The sequence below is a fragment of the Lygodium microphyllum genome, chromosome 23 (genome assembly GCF_053477565.2).
Source record: "Lygodium microphyllum isolate KBCC chromosome 23, Lygodium_microphyllum_v1.1.10, whole genome shotgun sequence".
NCBI lineage: Eukaryota > Viridiplantae > Streptophyta > Polypodiopsida > Schizaeales > Lygodiaceae > Lygodium > Lygodium microphyllum.
The window spans coordinates 101677076-101696230 of NC_141157.1; the positions used below are offsets into that span (position 1 = coordinate 101677076).

Genomic DNA, 19155 nt, shown 5'->3' on the forward strand with positions numbered 1-19155 from the left:
CTATCCTCCCCATATACCCCATCTGCTTAGGGTTTCATCTATACTTCTATAATATACTATATTCTTATTTGGTTGTAGCTTCTGGAGTTTCTGAACCTCTAGGAGGCCAAGAGCAAGCTTGCAGCATACTTAGCACGTACTTGCTCTTGCAGGCCAAGAGCAAGCTTGCAGCATATTTAGCACGTACTTGCTCCTGCATGCTAAATAGGGTGTTAGAGATTGAGGAGCATGCTGGTGTTAGAGATTGAGGCAAGTGATACGGTAATAGGGTGAATTGAGGAAGGAATGGCATTGGTGGAAAAGCCTAGTGGTGGCCAACATTGTGAAGAGGGGTAGAATACGGCAAAGGGGCAGAACATTGTGAAGGCAATGTCAAAAATGGCAGTAGGTGTCGTAGATGGTGTAGTTGGCTCATGGCATTCATGGCAAACATAGTGGTTGACAACATTGTGAAGGGGGCTGAACACAGAAGGCCATATGTCAAAATGGCAGTAGGTGTTGTAGATGGTGTAGTTGATACATGGGTGCCCAAATATGCGAAGTGTGTTGCTGGTTGGTTGAATAGAAAATGTGCAAAATAGACAACTAATTGATAGAGAATGAAATATTATAAAAAGTAATCGCAAAATTATCGTTGCACAGCGTGGTGGTGAGGAGCTAGTGGTTGGTTGCATATTTGAGAAACACGACTCTTGATATATGGGTGCCCACATTTGAAGAATGTGTTGGCGGTCGGTTGTATATTTGCATAGAAAAGGCGCAAATAGATGTGACCAATTGATAGAGAATGAAATATAATAAGAATTAATCGCACAATACTTGGTGCATAGCATTGTAGTGAGGAGAGTACTCAGTAGCAAGGACAGGTGATAAAAATTAATCGTACAACACTTGGTGCATAGCATTGTGGCGAGGAGAGTACTTAGTGGCAAGGACAGGTGATAAAAATTAATCGTACAACACTTGGTGCATAGCATTGTGGCGAGGAGAGTGCTTAGCAATGAGGAGTTAGTGGCTGGTTGCATATTTGAGAGAGACATGATAGATGCGACCAGTTGGTACAGAATGCTTGGTCGCACAATACTTGGTGCATAGCATTGTGGCAAGGAGAGTGCTCAGCAGTGAGGAGAGGTGCAGGAACCACGGCCATGGGTGCTCAAATATGGGGAATGTGCTGGTAGTTGGTTGTATCTTTGTACAGAAAAGGTGCAAAATAGATGCGACCAGTTGGTACAGAATGCTTGGAAGCACAATGCTTGGTGCATAGCATTGTGGCAAGGAGAGTGCTTAGCAGTGAGGAGAGGTGCAGGAACCACGGTCCAAGTGGGTGCGATGAACGAGAGAGACGTGACTCGAGATATGTTGGTGCCCAAATATGCAGAATGTGCTAGTGGGTCGCATATTTGAGAGAGACGCGACTTGGGATATGTGGGTGCCCAAGTATGCGGAATGTGCTAGTCGTTAGTTGTTTATTTGTAGAAAAGGTGTGAAATAGATGCGACTAATTGATAGAGAATGAACAATACTACGAATTAATCGCACAAGACTTGATGCATATTGTGGTGAGGAGAGTGCTCAACGACGAGGAGAGGTGCGACGACCAAGGCCCAGGTGGATGCTCAGAGAGAGAGAGAGAGAGAGAGAGAGAGAGACGTGGCTCCTGATATGTGGGTGCCCAAATATGCACAATGTGCTGGTGGTCGGTTGCATATTTGTATAGAAAAGATGCCAAATGGATGTAACGAATTGATAGAGAATGAAATATATTAAGAATTGATCGCACAATACTTTACACCAAGGCCAACGAAGGATGGTAGAACTTGGGCAAATAACAATAGGTGCATGATGTATTGTAGGGAACTGGGCATGCTTGGAGTAGTAGAGACTATGAGAACTTTAGCACAATGGTACAATTTGCTCTGGTGTAATGTGGAAAGATTCAAAGAGGTAATTGGAAGGGCAGCTTGCAAGTGGTGACTTGGGAGGCAATAAGGTTAGTGTAAAATTTACAAGGCAGCAGGGGTAGAGGTGGTGCTTGCAATGAAGGGTGGTGGTGTGAATAGGAGATGTAGATATAGAGGTGTTAGGAGCAAACCTAGGCAATGTTGTTGGCTACACAAAACAAAGCAAAGAATGACATCAAGCTGAAGCCAAATAGGTGGCTAGGCAATGGAATCCTAGGCGATGCAACATTGGCTAATGCACAACAAACTAAGAAGTTGAATTCCAAATGATGTTGGCAATGGCAATATAATGACATACAACTACTAGTGGGAAATATATTGAATGCGACAAAGAATATAGTCAACATGAGGGTAATGGCTACAATAGTTGCTAGTTGTGTCGTGAAGTTGAATCCAAATGATGTCGGCAATGGTAGCACAATAATGTACAATGTTAGTGGGAGATGTATTGAATGTCACAAAGAATGGGATTCAACATGAGGGTAATGGCTCAAATAGCAGCCGGTCATGGTGTGGTGCTCAATGGCAATGTGGCTTCATGAAAAATTTCATGAGCAAGTGCTATGGAGCAGCCACTTTGATACCACAACACCTAACCCTTAACAAATTAACAATCATATGAAACCCTACTTTTTAAGGTAAATTTTCTATTGGGAAGTTGTTGGTTGAGAGACACAAATCTTTTGGTCCTAGACTTGGTGACCCAAAGTCTCTCTAAATAAATTGTATGACACTTCACACATAAGCCAACATTCTTTTGGAAATCAAGTGTGAAAGAGGGGAGTTGGTGTAGAGGGGAGTTTCATGTGGAAAGGACTCATTATGCAATTTGTGGTGAGGCACTTAATATGAGCTAGGCTAGGAACTAACCGGAGGCATTAGATGAACTATGAATGATGGGATGTAGTGTGTCATGTGAGTGGTTTCATTGAACCTTTGAGAGCTTTCATTGGACTACCTTAGTGTCTCTTTGCTTGGAGGTTGGTTGGGTAGTTGTCCATTGGATAACCAAACTATAAACAAATAAAAGATATTTTTCATTACTAAGATGGTCATGACCATTGGAGAATGGGTTTGTTTCACGTCCCAACAGGCTGTGTCTTGGGTCATGTCTAACATATGTAGTCATGTATTGAGGTTGAAATGAAGCAATCCCAACAGGCTGTGTCTTGGGTCATGTCTAACATATGTAGTCATGTACTGAGGTTGAAAATGAAGCAATCCACAAGCAGTGTGCACTATCATATATCTTTAATGAGAAGAGTTTGAGAAGTGCCTTATGAGATGCTTTAAAATCTTTTGTAAATACTCCCAAGAAACTATTCCTATTTCACTTAAAGTTAGGGGATTGCCAAGCCCACTTGTAAAAAAGAAATGTAAGAAAGAATGAAGCATCAATGTGCTCCTTCTACCAAAGAAATCCCCATAAAGATCACCTAGCCCTACATAAGGTGCATTGTTTATTCCTTTGGGTGGTGTTTTACCAATCTCTGCATTGATGACTTTACCTTAGCCTCAACAACTTATTCCACCATAAGCAATCATTATACTTGTAGGCATAGTTTTCCTATGCACACCCTTTTCCAATATCTAATAGTGGAGTTGAAGAGAATGTTGAATTACATATATTAGCATTTGAAAAGTTGGCCTTGAGCTACAATATCAATGAGGAAGCACATCAATTAATCTTCTTGACCCTAAGTTGCAAGGTTGCGAGGTGGTACCATCCTTTTGTGGCTACTTCTATAACTTAAATGGCAAAATTCGGTAGGGTTACATGTTTTAATTGAAACTCATCAATAATTTAACATAACTATGAGGTTTAATGTGGCCAAATTGAGGGAAGTGTTTCGATGCCTTGATCAAACTCCTCCTCAAGCTCAACACTCCCCCTCAAGCTCAAGTAGGGTACTTCACTCCAAGCAGTTCTCTGAAATGCACAAACTTATCTTTACCCAATGACTTGGTAAAGATATCTGCAACTTGGTCGTGTGTCCTCACATGGACCAAATCAATGTCTCTTGCAATCACTTTTTCTTTGATAAAGTGATAGTGTACCTAAATGTGCTTAGTCCTAGCATGATAGACAGGATTACTAGCTAGGAGCACACTACTCATGTTGTCACAATAGAGTGTGACAGGCTTGACTTCCTGCATGCCCAAATCATCAAGAAGCTTCATGAGCCATGCTGCCTCACATGCAACTAATGCAACACCTCTATACTCTGCCTCAGTACTAGAGAGTGCAACTGTAGGTTGCTTCTTATTGCTCCAGCTGACCATACTACTACCAAGGGAAAATGCATACCCACTAGTAGATCTCCTGTCATAGGTACTTCCTGCCCAATCAACATCTGTATATCCTGTAAGCTCCAAAGGCTTACCATGCTCATAGAATAAACCATAATTGGATGTAGCCTTCACATACCTCAAGATCCTCCTCACTGCATCCAAGTGCGGCTTCATAGGCTTATGCACGAATTGGCTAATCATTCCAACTGAATAGCTAAGATCTGGTCTAGTAATGGTAAGGTAAATCAGGCTACCCACCATTTGTCTATACATAGTGACATTCTCAATCTCATGTCCAACATTTGCAAGTAGCTTAACATTTTGTTCCAATGGAGTGCTCAATGCTTTGCAATCCAACATACCATGCTTGGTCAACATGTCTTGTGCATATTGCTTCTGCAACAACCAAGTACTATGAGATGTAGAGACAATCTCAATCCCAAGGAAATATTTCAGTTCACCCAAATCTTTGACCTGAAATTCAGCATGTAACATTTCCTTGATCTCTCCAATTCCTGTGACATCATCACTTGTAATGATCAAGTCATCCACATAGATGACTAATATCACATAACCAGCCCTTGTCTTCTTTGTGAATAGGCTATGATCAGCCTTGCCCATAGTGAAACCAAGTTTCTGTAGGCATGCACTTATCTTATAGCATTCCAAGCTCTAGGTGCTTGCTTCAGTCCATATAATGCTTTCTCAATCTACACACACGTGTAGGAAAATCTGGATATGCAACAGGGCTGAATGTTTCCTCATAATCAAGACCATATTGTTGTACATACCCTTTTGCCACAAGTCTTGCCTTGTATCTTTCCAATGTGCCATTTGATTTGCACTTCACTTTGTATACCCATTTGCAAACAGTAGCCATTTTTCCTTCAGGCAAATCAACCAAATCCCAAGTGTCATTTTTAGCCAATGCTGAATATTCCTCATCCATTGCCAACCAATGATCATACAAGATCGCTTTAGAAAACTTTGTGGGTTCCTTTAAGCTAGTGACTTTTGCCATATATGCATAGTGCCTCACTGTATAACCACTGTATGTAAGCCTATCCACAGGTTTCCTGACTCTTTCTGATCTCCTCAATTGAGGTGCAGTATGAGACTCTCCCCTGTCATGAGGTGGTATGTATCTATGTCTCACACCAGGAGTCACAATTGGTGGAATACCAAACTTACTATCCAAGCTGTCAGTGCCAGGTGAATCATAACCACAAGTGAGTGGCCTTGTAACATCATCAAGTTTGCCTTTGACTTTATCCACATTTCTCCCCCTCACTAACATGCCCGTGTCAGTGGTGGACAAAGATGTTGAAGTCCTCAATCTACCTGTTCAAGGACTAACTGATGAAGTAGCATCTTTAGAAGGCCCAGAAATTTATGCACTTTCATTTGTACCTGCATGTACATGAGTCTCCTGACACACATCATCATCATTCAGCAAGGTGATCTTCTTCTCATGCCATGATTTCAGCTCATCAAATACCACATCTCTTGAGACTAATGTCTCATGAGTAGAAGGGTTGTAGCATTTTCATGCTTTCCTATCTTGTGCATACCCAATAAAGATAGCCTTTTCTGCCTTTGGATCAAGCTTCTTCCTCTTTTCATCTGGAACATGTACATATGCCAAGCATCCAAAAACCTTAAGATGGCTAATGTCCGGCTTTATCCCATAAAGCCTCTCATAAGGAGTCACCTCATGTATACCTGCTGTTGGTGTATGATTCATGACATACACTACATTCATTATAGCCTCTGTCCAATATGCATTTGGTAGGCTTTTCTCATTTAACATGGTTCTAGCCGATTCCATGATCACCCTGTTTTTCCTTTCTACCACACCATTTTGTTGTGGTGTGTACCTGCATTTCATTTGCCTTTTAATCCCATGAGCTGCCAAGAAGTGATCAAAGTCTTTAGAAACATATTCTCCATCACTATCAGATCTCAAGCATGAGATGTAACAAGCCAATTCTTTTTCCACATGTCTCTTGAAGTCCTGAAAAGCATCCACGACATCACTCTTGTGCTTCAGCACATACAACCATGTGTACCTACTATAGTCATCTATAAATGACACATAGTAACATGATCCCCCAAGAGATGTATTCTGTGAGGATCCCCATACATCAGAATGTACAAGATGAATGGTCTAGTAGTAGTGCGTACATGCCTCATAAATGGAAGCCTTGATTGCTTCCCAACTTGACATGACTGACATACATGTCCCAATTCCACATGCTTGAACTTAGGGAGTCTAATTATAACTTGCTTATGCTGCATATTCTTCAACTTTTGAACATTTACATGACTGATCCTTTTATGCCATATCTCAATGTCCCTAATTGCAGCATTATCATGTGAGTACATAGCAACATTCAATGCTGAAATTTTCGTATCCAATGTAAACATCCTGCCATTGCTTTTGCCTTTAGCAATGAGTTTGCATCCTTGACCATACTCTTCAATATAGCATCCATCTCTATTGAATCTAACTTGTAGATTCTGTTAAGCCATTCGTCCCACAGAAAGCAAGTTTTTAGTTATGGAGGGTACATGTAACACATCATAAACTCTTTTTCTTGTCACCATGCATCATCAGGGGAACAGTACCTGTATGCATATTGTCATGCTACCTATCGTCCCCTGTGCAAACATATCCATGAGCACCTTCTACCAATGTGTCAAACCACTCTCCATGAGGAGTCATGTGGTTAGATGCCCCTGAGTCTATATACCATACATCATCTGCTTTGCCTTGTGTAGGTAACCCTTTCTTCACATGTTGCATAGCAAACAACTTGTCATCCTCCTGCATACCACTAGAAGAAGCATAATTACCATGTTGCTTCCCTCTTGCTCTCTGATCATTTTGCTTCTTGTAGCAATCCTTAGCTACATGTTCGTATTTGCCACAATAATGGCAATCCTTATTTGCATTTGATTGCTATCCATTACTTATTTGAGGCTGCTGCCAAGTGCCTCTTTCTCTAGGTGAATAACCCTCTCTTCCACGAGCATTTGAGGCACCTCTATTTGCTTGAGGCTGTCTATTTTGCCATCCAGTAGCTTGCTGTCCATGGGTTACATATGTATTTCCAGTACCTCTTCCTCTAAAGTTTGATATTCTTCCACCTCTACCCCTTTGATTGGAGTAGAAGACACTGTCCCTGCTGTTTTTAGACCCATTGGAACTTGTATTGAGTCCAAGTTTCACTTCTTCATGCAATAGAAGTGCCACAAGTTCATCAAAGTCAAGCTGCTCTTGATGCAATGAAATGGAAGTATCTAATTGCTTATACTCCTGTCCAAGTCCATGGAGGGTAGTAGCCACCAAATCAACATCTTCAACTTCAGCTCCAATTGAGCCTAGTTGTTCTGCAAGGGATCTTATCTCACTAACATAGTCTTCAATAGACCTTCCATTCCCAGATATGTGGTTGAATTTTTGATTTAGTTGTGTCTTTCTTGCATGAGTGACATGCCCATAATTTTTCATCAATAAGTCCCAGGCAGCTTTTGGGGAAGTACAGTTTGCAATTTGCATAGCCTTTGTACCTGACACACATAACGACAACCAATGCAAGACCTTACTGGCCTTTTCCAACCAAGTCCTGTGTGCCTTTAACTGATCGTGTGTTGGAGATCTATCCTTTGGTAGCTTGGGCTCATCTTCAAGACCTGTGACTAGGTCCCAAGAGCCTCTTCCAATTAAAAAATTAGACATCGTGAATTTCCATAGAACGAAATTATTCTAGTTCAGCTTTTCACCAACTATCTGAGTGATAGTATCATTCTCTCCTGTGTTTGCCATTTCAAAGTCTTAAGCGTTGCAAAACTGGTCAATTCTCAAAATGCTAGCAGGAAATATACTTTAGTGACCATTTAGTGCCATACTACCAACATCTGTAATCAACACCTTTGAACTCCACAAAGACATTCAATTCCAAAAACTGCACAGATTTTAGCTTATAGGACTGCATTAGATCCAATACATGCAGGAAATACACCCTAAAAAATCCTTCAACTGCTCACTGAGACACCATGATATTCTGTCATAGAATTATCACATAACCATGAGTGCTTTACTCCAAATTGCTGATTTCACCATGCATACCCTGCTGATCAAAAACTGTTGCAGAGACTGTTTTTACAAGCAACAAACACCATGGTTGTAAACCTGAAATTATACTTCAGCCTACCTTTAAATTCAAGAACACCAAAGGCCTCCAGTTACATCCAGAAGTACCTTTTCAATGCTGATAGGCAATCAAATAAGCAAGATGAAGTAGTCTCTGTACCTATCCTCTGCTGAACACCTGCACAAGAAGTAAGATCACCATTGACAAAGCTAATCCATAGATGCGGATCAATAATCTCTTATTGATCACTAAGGCAACCATTCTGTAGCCCTGACATAAAAAATAGCAGTTCTAAATGCAACTGAATAAGCCTAGCCCCAGCAGGTAGCTTGAACAATATGGGTGGCTTCAGCTGTGCCTTGTCCCCTCTTACAACTAATCCAATTGAGCTCATACATGGTATGCCTAAACCTGTTCTTGAGATGAAAGTTGGCCTTTCAAAAACAATCTCAGTGTCTGATTGTCTACAAAAGATTGTTACTCAATTTCCAAGCTTGTAGCAAATCCAAATGATTCTAGATGCTTGAAGTAGTTGTCTCATCTTTGACCATTGCACATTGACAGAGCTACATCACCCTCCAAAGGCATGACATGTATACAATATTGCTCACCTCATAATGTGGTAGATTTTTACAAACGACATAAAATGGATCACCATTCTACTTTCATAGACAAAACATCATATGGATGGGAAGCTGACCTTAGTATGATTAAAATGGAGATTAGGTACCTCATCATGAAGCACTAGTAACCAATGATAGCACAACATTTGCATTGCATGATGTTTCAGTTAATTCATGGGATGATGGTAAAATAGATAAGCCATTAAGTTTAGCAACTAGCCATGCTCCAATAGATAATGCTATTACATTCATGGTGGTTGACCTTATGAAAGCTACTGATAACTTCTCACCATCGCTTCAAATTGGGCAAGGAGGGTTTGGGACAGTGTACAAAGGGAGGTTAAAGGATGGGAGGATTGTTGCAGTGAAAAGGGCAAAGAAGACTGCATATGACAGGCAACTATCGACAGAGTTTTGGAGTGAGCTGAGCACTCTATCAAATGTGGAGCACTTGAACCTGGTCAAGTTCATAGGGTATGCTGCAGAAGGATCCGAAAGGATCCTCATGGTTGAATATGTTCCCAGTGGAAACTTGCATCTATATGCTGATAGAGTTATCATCCACCGTGACATAAAGTCCAGTAACATCCTGTTAACCAACAACTATCGAGCTAAAGTTGCTGATTTCGGATTCTCTCATCTTGGGCCTTGGGAGCTTGATTCCAACCATGTCTCTACACAAGTGAAGAGGACTGTTGGTTACCTGGATATGGAGTATCTTAGAACTTACCAGCTCACATAGAAGAGTGATGTCTACTCCTTTGGGATACTACTTGTTGAAATGCTTACAAGTAGGCATCCCATTGAGCAGAAACGTGAGCAAAGTGAGAGAATAACTGCGAAATGGGCATTTGACATGTTCCACGATAGCAAGGCTCTGTAGACGCTAGACCCAAAACTCAAGAAGAGTCCATCTGCCAGCTTGATGGTGGACTCTTCTTATTCATCATCATCATCATCATCTTCACAAAAGCCTCTTCTGGAACTTTTTCAAAGCTCTGATACCATATTACAGTTCAGAGAGAAAGAGACGGAGACAAAGGCACATGCACCAGGGTAGTAGACATGCTTCCTTCAGTTCATTCCATTCCATCAACACAGTCTCAAAAGTCAACTGTGTACAATACACACTAAAGATCAAAATGACCTAGATCTAACCATGGTTAAGTCAGTGGGACTTAACCTTATTCAACTAAGGTAGAACTAATTGAACAAAGACTACGAGCTTGAATCTCAACACTTATGCCATATTAAGACAATTGTTTCACATTTTAAGGGCCATGCCCAATATAGTACTCATAGAATATAATCCATTACAAGGAATGCCCACTAGTACAATTTCTAATGGACTTGAGGCCTCTAATCTATGACCTCTAGAATTGCATGCATCTTTCTTAACTAGCCCTACTTTAGTGAGAGTCGGTCAAGCACCTAGTATAGTTAAGTACTCATTTAGTTGGTTAACCCTTTACAAGTGGAAAAACCACATACAATGGTTGAGATAACAAGTTATGAATCTTTGGTGTGTAATATTGTAGAGGAAGTTAAGGATGTGACAAAGCACTATATTCATATGATCATAAACTAGTATAGGCAAATTGTTGCAAATGTGAAATTTCTTAAATTGCTACAAATTCTATTAGTGACATGCCACCAGAATGATGGCTCATTTAGGTTTAGTTGCAACTAGGGTGGTGGCCAACTCATCCCACAAGTACATGCACACTAAATGTAATGTTTGTGGCAAGTCAAGCCCCGTGGATAAGTCCTGCTTGGGTAAGGTTTGTACATTGCAATAATGGAGTTGTCAATCGAGTCCCATCAATCATGTAATATTGATAGTACTCAACAAAGGGAGAGAGATTATTTGAAGAGCCAATGCCTCTATTGAAGAATTACCTAGTAGAGTTAGCTTCGTTGAAGCACTCCTTATAAGTTAAGAAATTCTCAACAATGTAAGGGCCATAACTTTGCGTTCAAAGAGTGTGTAACATGTCCAAGCACGTTTTAGCGGTCCATCGAGAAACGAATTTAAGCATTGCTGCTCGGCACTCCCATGGAGTGTTTCAGGGTTTGTCACCTAGGGTTTCTGGAGTTTGCCTCACAACAGAACATTCGTGGCTGAACCCACTAGGATCGACTTGAAATCTGGGCTCCTAGTGGCCAAGGTCTCCTAACAGCATTCCAGCGTCAAGTTTTGGACATCCTAAATTACATAGAGATACCCAAGCCGAAGAAGGCCCATGACACACTTGGTTCAAGGAGAATGGGAAACAAGAGGGATGTGCCACTCAACCTCTCTGCCCGTAGGGCATAATCCCATTCCGGTCCCCTAAAACAACATGAAATTGGGTTCTAACCTAACAATACCTAAACGTCAAATGATGGTAAAATCTTGTGAGAAGCCTCCTAGTTCTCTGGGACCACCCTATCGTAGGACAGATCTGTCAGGGGTTCCACCCATCCACTTCCCTTGATAGCTTTAGTTTTCTAATTAGGTCATATCATATTTATGTGCGACATTTAAAATAAGCTTTCTTAACTAAGCCTTTTATGGAATAGGGTTCGTTCGTGTAATTATCCCTTCTGTCCAACAAAAGTACTTGGTCCAAATCACATGGTACCATAATTTCCATCCTTTATCTAGAATAGGATCTTCCAATGCCCTAGATGGGCAAGGGGTGTCCAGAGCTCCACTGATCCCAAGTGATCTAGGAGTGAGACACAATTTTCGTGGTTTACCTTTTCACCACTCAACCTTCGGTCTGTAAATCGAGCAGTGCCCTCTCCGGTTGAAATGCGGCGTGACCTTGGAGATGATCCACCCATCTAAAATATCATTCCTTAATTAATCCAATTAAGAATCAAGCACAATCAAGGCAATCGGCTTGGTACAATCATTCAAGAAAACATTCCTTTATTTCCCATGGCAACTTGTCGTCCAGACCCCTACCATGCATTTACCATCAAGCACAAGCACTTGGAATAATCACCCAAATCACATCCAACAATTAGTTAAATGCAAAAGCATTTAGGATATTATTTGATCAATCGACAAAACAATGGCATCCTTTCCCAAACATTGCAGGAATAGTCGCGATAACCTTTCCATCGCGTATTTGCTTTCCCCCTTGGGATCTAAGTGATTCCATGCAAAATTTACTTAACACTTCAGCTAAGACACATACCAAGGTCTTATACAACTATGCAAGAATGTAAATTCTATTGAGCACTTATATTGATTGATAACCTAACCCTCTTCTTAGCAAGTACGAAAGCATCAGTCTTTCCTTTGCTTTGGGATTCCCTAACCTCTTGAGCTCTCTACTTGCCTTTGAGGCCCGGAGTTGTCTGTATCTAGCCCAATCCCCAAATTTGGATTGATAAACATTGTGGTTATCAGATGGATCCCAAGGCATCTTAGCCTTTAATCCTTATGATCATTGTTTATACTAGTTGACACAACATCAAGATTCCCAATCTAACGACATGAGCTATTAGCGAGAGTTTGGTAGAGGTCTAAAGCTTCAAAAATGAATCTCTTCCAGAATAATTTGCTTGCCATGTAATCTAGTAGATATGAGAGTTGTGACATCCACCCACACAAAATATCCTTCCTTAATCAATCCCATTAAGAATCAAGCACAATCAAGGCAATTAGCATGGTATCATCATTCAAGAAAACATTCCTTTATTTCCCATGGCAACTTGTCGTCAAAGACCCTTGCCATGCATTTACCATCAAGTGCAAGCACTTGGAATAATAACTGAAATCACATCCAACAATCAATTTAATGCGAAAGCATTTAGGACATTATTTGATCAATTAACAAAACAATGGCATCCCTTCCCAAACATTGCAGGAATAGTCGCGATAACCTTTCCATCGCGTATTTGCTCTTCCCCTTGGAATCTAAGCGATTCCATGCAAAATTTACCTAAAACTTTGGCTAAGACACATGCCAAGGTCTTATACAACTATGCAAGAATGCAAATTCTATTGAGCACTTATATTGATCGACAACCTAACCCTCTTCTCAGCAAGTACGAAAGCATCAGTCTTTCCTTTGCCTTAGGTTTCCCTAACCCCTTGAGCTCTCTACTTGCCTTTGAGGCCCAGAGTTGTCTGTATCTAGCCCAATCTCCAAATTCGGATTGATAAATGTAGTGGTTATCAGGCGGATCCCAATACATCTTAGCCTTTAATCCTTATGATCATTGTTTATACTAGTTAGCACAACATCAAGATTACCAATCTAACGACATGAGCTATTAGCGAGAGTTTGGAAAATTTCTAGAGCTTCGAAAATGATTCTCTTCCAGAATAATTTGCTTGCCATGCAATCTATTAGACATGCGAGTTGCGACATATACCTTTGCATCTTTTCCTTGGTTATCGGGGGTGAAATTGGGAAGAAGAGAATTAAATTGCAGTGGGGAATAGTTTCGCGGAAAAGTGGAGTAGGTGCATGTGGCCACCCTCTTTGGAGGGGAAAAGAAAGTGTCCCTTTTCAAAAGGCTCTCTCCCTCCCTCCCTCCCTCTCTCCCTCTCCTTCTTCTTCTTCTTCTTCTTCTTCTTCTTCTTCTTCTTCTTCTTCTTCTTCTTCTTCTTCTTCTTCTTCTTCTTCTTCTTCTTCTTCTTCCTCTCTCCCTCTCTCTTTCTCTCACCCTCTCTCTCTCTCTCTCTCTCTCTCTTCGATAGCAAAAGGAGGGGCAAGAAGTGGTATCACCTTCCCTTTCTCTCTCTTACCCTCTCTCTTTCTCCCTCTTACTCAGGCCAGCAGTAATGGGGGTGGTATCCTTCCTTTTTTTCCTACATGAGGGTGGGGGGTTTATAGGAGGGGGGAGAAGTATTATTGGGGGGGGGGAACGTAGAGAGGAGGTGGAGTGGTGGTTTTCACCACCCACCACCTGTCACACCACATGGCGGACAGGCGGACTAGTTCAAGGCCTAGGGAGGGGTGGTAGGCCCATGGCCTCCCCCTCCACTTCATCTTCCTCCACATCATCCTCGTCATCTTCCTTGTTCATGCTGTCTTCCCCGACATTGATGACGACTCCTTCCATGTCGTCTGCCTTTGCCTCCCCATCATCTTCCCCTACGTTAGTGGCTCCTTCGTCCTTCTCCTTCCCCCTCTCACGTCATTTGTCGCTCGCCATCATCCTCCTTTCCCTCCCCCGCCACCTGTTTGGTGATGAGACAGGGGAGGGGAAGGTTAAATAAAATTATATTAACTTTAATAAAAAAAAGGGGGGGTATTACAGAGTGAAAGAGGGGGAATGAGTGGTGTTGACATGATTATATCTAGTGCCACCTAAGAAGAAAAGGGAAAACGGTTATCAATATTGACATATAAGCTAGTCCTTTGAAGTCCACCAATGAGAAGGTTAAATCGTTAAAGGAACCTAAAGCTTAAAACAAAAGGTAAGAAGTGCCTAAGATCACCAAAAGGCCAAACGAAACAATGGTTTCATGAGATTTTAAAGAGTTTTACGTTGCAAATGCCTTATATGAAGTGAAACCTGATGTAAACCTTCTCCAACTCATTCAATTATCACTTGGAATCCATAAAGAGTTTAAGAAAATTCTATACCCTATTGTTGATTAAGCCTTTAATTATTGCCCATGTGGATAGTCATCGATTAAAACACGTGAAAAGAATTGACCAAGAGTGCAAGCCTATGTGGGCAATAGTGTAGTGAACATATGGTGACAGACATAGGCTCCAAATCAACATCATGTGTTCATATTTGATCAAAAGATTGGGAATTCCTAACCAAAAGGACACCTCCATATTCCTCCCATGGTGCATGACAATCTAAGGCAACTTGAAGGTGTTTCCTTTTGAGTACATCAAGTACACTTGTAATATTCATGCGGAAAATTATTACGTACATGTGTGAAGTCTCGGGCATTGTGGTTGCGAACGATGCGGTAATTAATTGTACACTCTCCACGGGCCAAATTGAGACTTAGGACTATGGGTTAATAAAAACCCACGCTCTTCATAAGAACCTCCTCTTGGTAGGAGGCCAAAAGGATAATATTTGGAATAATGGCAATTTTTTTTTTGTAATTATCCCCTCACAGTGGATCGTGCTGGAGAAGAGGGAGGGGAGGCGCTATGACCAAGCTCCTTGTTGCTGGATCTCATTGAAGGAGTTTAGCCATGCGTAAGGCCGCGTGGGGGAGGTAGGTTCCCCTCCCCTCACCTATAAAAGCCCTGTGCCATGGGCGTAAGGAAGGAGGGCGTAAGGCTACCAGTCGGGTGGGAGGGAGAAGGCTTGAAGGGAAGGAAGAAAGGGAAACTGCTGAGCGTGATGTTGCACTGAGAGGGGAGTGAAGGAGGAGCCATAACGCCAGGCCATGTGAGAGAGGGAAGCACTTCTGCTTCAGCCGCTACCAACATCCACTGGCGTCGAATTTCGTCACGGCCTTCATCTCGACCCTGCCGCTAGCAAGCCGCCGTTGAAAAAAACATCTTTCTACGTGTGAAATCACGACCCCCAAGAAGCTTTCTTCTAAAGCCCCCCTTAGGAAGCCCCCCTTTTTGTGGGCTTCCTTAAAGCCCTTCCAAGTAGGTTTTAAAACCCCCCTCCTCGGGATTTAAACCCGTTCTCGTGGGTTCCCCCCCCCACAAAAATCTCTCCTTAAAGTCATTTAACCCCCTTTTCTATTGCCTTTACAAAGAGGGTTGTTATAACCCCACCCCCGGGATTTTTGCATCCATTCCCTTGAAATTTCCACCTAACACCCTTTCCGTGAGGGTTCCACCCAAGTCCCCTTTCTCCTCGAAATTTCCACCTTAGTCCCTTCTTCTTGAAATTCCCACCCAAGTCCCCTTAAAGTTCGACTTATCCTGGAAATTAAACCTTTTTTCCCCTTTTAGCATTTCACAAAGCCCATTTAAAACTACCTTCCTTGGACTTCCGTGAGCCTTCCCAATTGGTCCTTATAACCCTGGTCTCCTTTTAAAAGCCTTCCCTCTCAAATCCATTCCCTACTTCATGGAGGCAGCCTTTAAGGCCTTCTAAAGCCGGTTCCAAAAGACGGAGAAATTAATCAAGGAAGCCGAATCACAAAGGAAGTTTTGCGTGCGAAGGAGACGGCCAAGATCATAAATCTGCGTCCAAGACGAAAATGCCGAATTCGCGATGGCTTCTAAGAAGGCACAAGGCGTAAACGCAGGAGGATCATCTCCTAGCATCCATGTGGACATTTCACCACAAGTCTAGGTTTTCTTTCTAATTTTGTTTACGTCATAATATTTCAATTGTGCATGATTCATTTACGAAAATTAGGATGCATTTTTTCGATTGAAATACCTTGGCTAAATTAAAGGAAATAACTTCGATCAAAGAATCGGTCATTTGTATTAAACGGATGAAAAAGAAGAGCATAAGATCTCTATGCATTTCTAGCAAGTGGTTTTTATGCATTGCAAAGTAACGAACTTAGATTAACTAATGTCCATCTTTACAAGTTGAAATAATGATAGTACACTTCGATTATGCATGGAAAGAATAAATCACATGTCGCATTATTAAGCATCTTTACTTCGAAATGATTCATTAAAAGAAGGTTGCTAATAATCCATAGGAATTTGCAAGGCATGGAAATGGTTCTTGATCTGCATGAAGTAGATTAAACTCTAGTCAATTAAGCTTAAACCTCAATCAACTATGTAAATAGTTATGAAAGGTTGTGTAATGCTCATTCAGCATACGAATATCTCATTTAGAAAAGAAGTTAGAAAAAGCTGCATGGTTCACATAAAACCCTAAAGCTTAGTAGTATGAATCTTGAATGTATGTTTTAGAAGAATCAATAGAAGTTATGCCGTAACTTAGCATATGCTTTGATTTTAACCAGAAAATTAGGGTTTGTGAATCTACTCAAACGTAGGAAATGAATCATGTAGTTACAAAAATGGTATCGTAAATATATTCAAGAATAGACAAGTAAATTGGTTTAACCTAAACACCTAAACTACGAGGGACTCATTTAGAAATGGTTAAGTCGATGCAACATATCCCAAGTGCTAACTGGGATTTAGTACGTTGAGGACGTGACCTAATCGCTCTTATTGCCAAAGTTGAAACCCTTATACCCTAAAGACTTATCCACATTCATGGAATGTAGGGACACTAGGATGTACTTGCGAGAGACGATCTAGGGTTTTCACCCTAAGGATCGCTCGCTAACAAGATGAAACTCGATTTGAAAACAGAGTTTGAAAGGGCGACAGTCCATGCCGCTCTTCACAAGAAAGGGCCGAATCGCCAATTCTCGGTGATTCAGGCACCGTCGGACTATCAAGGTAAAGGTTTCAAGACCTTGATTGATTGTGACAGTACACATTCCTTTATCTCACCAGCTTGTGCAAAAAGATTAGGAATAGCCACAATAGAAGCACCTACCTTGCTTGTGGAATTAGCAAATGGTCGTGAGGTCACTTGTACTAGGCAAACTGCTAAGGTGGAATTCTTTCTGGGAGGAAAGGCGACTTCGGTCAAATTCAGAGTCATGAGCCTAGGTATCCATGAGTGTCTACTCAGAATGGATTGGCTTAAACCTAATGATGTTCACATTCATTGTGGAAAGGGCCAAATTTCCTTTCGGAACTCTGAAGGGGATTTAGTCACAACTCAAGGTGAGGCTGGAGTACCAAAAATTCAATTGGCCAAAGCATCTCGAATTATAAAGGGAGTCAGAAAACGACTACATGTCTACTTGATTAAGCTCAACAAGTTAGATTAGAAGCAGGAGTCTAGTGAAGGGCCTTCATGGCTAAAGGAATACGCGGACGTATTTCCTGAAGAGTTAACAGAACTCCCACCTCAAAGAGAAGTGGATCATGAGATTAAGCTAGTGCCAAGAGCTGTGCCAATTGTGAAGAGACCTTAGAGAATGTCCATCCCGAAAGCAATTGAGCTGAAGGAACAACTTAAGCAACTACTAGATCAGGGCTACATTCATGCTAGCAGTTCACCATGGGGAGCTCCAGTACTGTTCCAGAAAAAGAAAGATGAAATGCTTCGACTGTATATTGATTACAGAGGGTTGAATCAATAAACTGTCAAGAACAAGTATCCTATTCCTAGAATAGATGAGCTTCTTGATCATCTTCAGGGTGCGAAGATCTTCTCCAAGATTGATCTCAGGTCTGGTTACTATCAGATAAGGATCAAAGAAGAAGATATCCCAAAGACGGCCTTCAACACAAGATATGGGCACTTTGAGTTCCTAGTTATGTCATCGGGCTTACGAATGCGCCTGCCACCTTCAATAGGTTAATGCAGGATATCTTTAGGCCATATCTTGATGACTTCGTACTCGTCTTCTTCGACGACACTTTAGTCTATTCCAAACAGGAGGAAGATCATGAACACCAACTTCGGATTGTCCTTGAGACAATGAGGGGGCACAAGTTGTATGCTACGATGAAAAAATGTGCATTCTTCAAGCGTCAGATTGAGTATCTGGGAGTATCAGCGGAAGGAATCTCAGTGGATCCAGCCAAAGTCAGAGATGTGCTAGAATGGCCAATACCAACAACTTGTAAAATATTACACGGCGCAGCGAACAGAATCTGAGAAAGAGATAGAGAGTACACATCAGATAAGAGGAGAATCAGTAAATTCTTTAACTCCAAACAACTGATACAAAGATGGCTATGTCCACCCGTGCGCTTCCACTGTGTGAAGCTTAGATGGCGATCTAGACAGAAGATAGGTGAAGAGCTTAAGGCTAGCTGGAACAACAACTCTGATTGGGTGAAAGATGAGTGACCATATGAGCCTCCACTAGTCGGCCAGGGAATATTCCAGGGAATATTCCCTTTACGATCGGGCCGGGGGTGCTGCCCCCGAACCCCTGCCAGGGGGGCCGCTGGCCCCCCTGGGACCCCCCCAGCCAGGGGCCACTTCCGCGGCCCCCGGACCCCACAATAGGGGTCCCTTTTAACTCCCTTACCCCGCAACTCGATGCAATGCACCTCGAGTTGCTACCAGCTTAACCACTCCATCTAACCCAAAGATTAGACCCACAATGGTCACCTTTTTGCCATCCGGTCACATAGACCTCATCTGATATACAAGTCAGGACTCAAACCAATG

At 41.7% G+C, this 19155-nt stretch overlaps 1 pseudogene; it reads left to right on the forward strand.

The window, feature by feature from the left end:
• Nucleotides 1-422: 422 nt before the first annotated feature.
• LOC148016541 (calmodulin-binding receptor-like cytoplasmic kinase 2 pseudogene) lies at nucleotides 423-10096 on the forward strand (annotated as a pseudogene).
• The last annotated feature ends 9059 nt before the right edge of the window (nucleotides 10097-19155 follow it).